The 2,678-nt window shown below is 35.1% G+C and overlaps 1 long non-coding RNA gene across 1 annotated transcript; it reads left to right on the top strand.

Moving 5' to 3' along the window:
• The first annotated feature begins 926 nt into the window (after positions 1–926).
• LOC106900759 lies at positions 927–2,368 on the top strand. Its single transcript, XR_001414197.1, has 4 exons — positions 927–1,013; positions 1,203–1,270; positions 1,347–1,418; positions 2,337–2,368. It is a non-coding gene; the product is annotated as an uncharacterized LOC106900759 (long non-coding RNA).
• The last annotated feature ends 310 nt before the right edge of the window (positions 2,369–2,678 follow it).

Below are 2,678 nucleotides of genomic sequence, written 5' to 3'. Positions count from 1 at the left end.
AAAAAAAAAAAGCCTTCAGAGGTATCTAGGTGAAAACTTTTCTGTGTCAAATTAGGTAATTTTTATCTTCAGAATTAGCAGGAGGATACTTAGTGTAGTAGAATAAACACAATGAAGTTGGGATTGCTGTTACTGATTTATCTTTATAAATGGTGTAAAAGTAGACAATCTCTGAAGTTATCCAGACTAGTATATTTTATTTACCTTTGACAGTGAATACTTGGAATTGTCTAGTTAATACAACTTCTACAAACATGATATTAAGCCTCTAGCTCAATGTGTTAGAAATCTTCAACGGATATACAGAGTTACTTGCATGCCATCTTCATGTCAGCTACAAAGTAGACACGCTTTTATTCTATTGTAGTCAGAGAATAACCATCAGACTACAACTATTTAGTAAGATGATCAGTAGGGAAAAATAAATCTATGTTAATGCCATCCTCAGTATCTTTATATTAAGTTTTGTAGCAAATAATAAAAATTAGTAGTTTGGGATTTGTAGTTGTGTGGTTTTGGTTTTTTTCTTTCAATGTCCTAAATGATCAATGCTTTTGGAACTTGGGAAGAACGGATTTTTATCAGTTGTATGATTATGGTCACATAGCAATTACTGAGAAATATACTCCTACATTCCCTCAGAAAAGGTCCAGAAGGATATTTCCCTTACCAGTTTTGTTTTAAGGAAACTTTCTAGATCTCTGTTATTCGATTTTTATCAGAATGGCTGCCAGAAGGCACCAAAAAAAAAATAAAGGTCTAAACATTGCCCATTCCTTGTGTTCAGACTGAAAAAACATTCAACTGATGTTGCTTCCATTTAAGGAGGAAGCAAACTGGAATAAATACCATAATTGCTGGTAATGCTAATGTAATGCATTGAAGTTATTTTCAGAGTTAAGTAAAACTTATTCTTGTTTTTGTTCTTAAGAGAAATACATATGTAGAAGATCTGATTGAAGAGGTGGTGGTTTCCCCAGAACAAGTTATGCAATGGATTAGAAAAGGAGAAAGTAAGTTGTTCAACCAATGTCAACTGATATCTTAGAAATGTGTTGGTGAATGGGATGTATCTAGAATCATAGAGTATCTCTATGTTTAGAAATCAATGTTTTTCAGATATTTTTACAATTGCTTTTTTGTATGTTACCTCCAATTTATCAGAGTATAAGTAAAAGTATTCTAATATTGCTTTTTGACAGAAAATCGCCATTATGGAGAAACAAAAATGAATGAACACAGCAGCCGCTCTCACACTATCTTCAGAATGGTAAAAACTTTTTCACTATTAGGAGGGATTTTATTATTTTTGAAGTGACAAAAACTATTGCATCCTCTTCTTCTAGATCATTGAAAGCAGAGAACGAAGTGACCCTGCGAATGCGAACTGTGATGGAGCAGTGATGGTATCTCACTTGGTAAGCTGCACTCCAAGAACTTATTAAATAGGCATTTAAGTTGAGAATTTACTGTTACCAGTTGTTTGAAAGAATTTTACTTTATAATGACATTACAAACGTGCTTTGTTGTTAACTTAAGCAGAAATCCTGTTTCTGATCATCTGTACAGAAGGAGATTCCTGGGATGTATCTAGAGTGTATCTTCCCACCAAAGAGAATTCTGACATGGGAATAGTTCCTCGACAATTCATGCTGGGTTGGGGACTGTCAGCTCCTTCTGAGGAACATAACAGGCTATTGTTGGAGCCTTCTTGCATTTTGTTAAACACAGCTTCCCCTACAATTGCTCCTGACTACTGACAAGCCCAGTGAAATAACTAATAAAAGTGAGGGCTGCTTGCTCAGGCAAATCATTATGGGATGCTATAAAGTTCTAGTTGACTTTGAACCAGATTCAGAGTGAGGCTTTTCTTCTGGTGTTTAATTTCTTCATTTTCTTATGACACAATGCCAGGCACAGAGACATAAAGCTGATTCAGGACAGGGTGCTAAATAAGCCCATCCAGACTCTCTTCCCGTGAAAGATTGGATCAGATGATCTGTGATTCTGTGAAGCTTCTTATGGCTTGAATCGGTAGTTAATACTTCTGTATTGAGAAATTGTTTCTCTCTTTTTGTTACTGAGGATAGGGGGAATTGCACTGCAAGTCTGAAATATTTTCAGGGTGGTGTAATAGAGTTCATACAAACTTGTTCTATGTCCATGTATTGGTTGGTATGTGCGCAGTAGCTATGGATTGCATCCAGTAATGACAGACCTCTTGTTTTTTTCTAAGTGTAAATTTACTTTACAGAATTCTTAGAGATTTAGAATTAAGAGGATCTAATACTAAATTGTCTCAGAACTAACTTATGAAATATTTAATGAATTTGCAGAACTTGGTAGATCTGGCAGGCAGTGAAAGAGCTAGTCAAACAGGATCTGAAGGTGAGTGTTAAATGAGTCTCTCCTGATGACTCGCCTCTGTTAATTAACACCTATGGGAGACTTATGAAAGGAAATTATTTGATCTATGTGCTATTCTGTTACTTACTGTTTATAAATAATCCCTTTTCCCCTTGGTAGGGCAGGATCTACTTGGAAAAATACTGAAAATGCTGTTAAGTGCAAACAATTAGATAGTAATATGGCTTTTCTAGAATAGCAGAGTCAGCAACAGTCAGGCACTGAACTAATTGACTGAAAAGGAATAAGTACATATTCTCCTGTAGTAAAGA

Source organism: Calidris pugnax, unplaced genomic scaffold, assembly GCF_001431845.1.
Source record: "Calidris pugnax isolate Ruff unplaced genomic scaffold, ASM143184v1 C14977864, whole genome shotgun sequence".
In the NCBI taxonomy this organism is placed as follows: Eukaryota; Metazoa; Chordata; class Aves; order Charadriiformes; family Scolopacidae; genus Calidris; species Calidris pugnax.
Note: the sequence above shows the minus strand (reverse complement) of the source record. Positions and strands in the feature narration are given on the sequence as shown.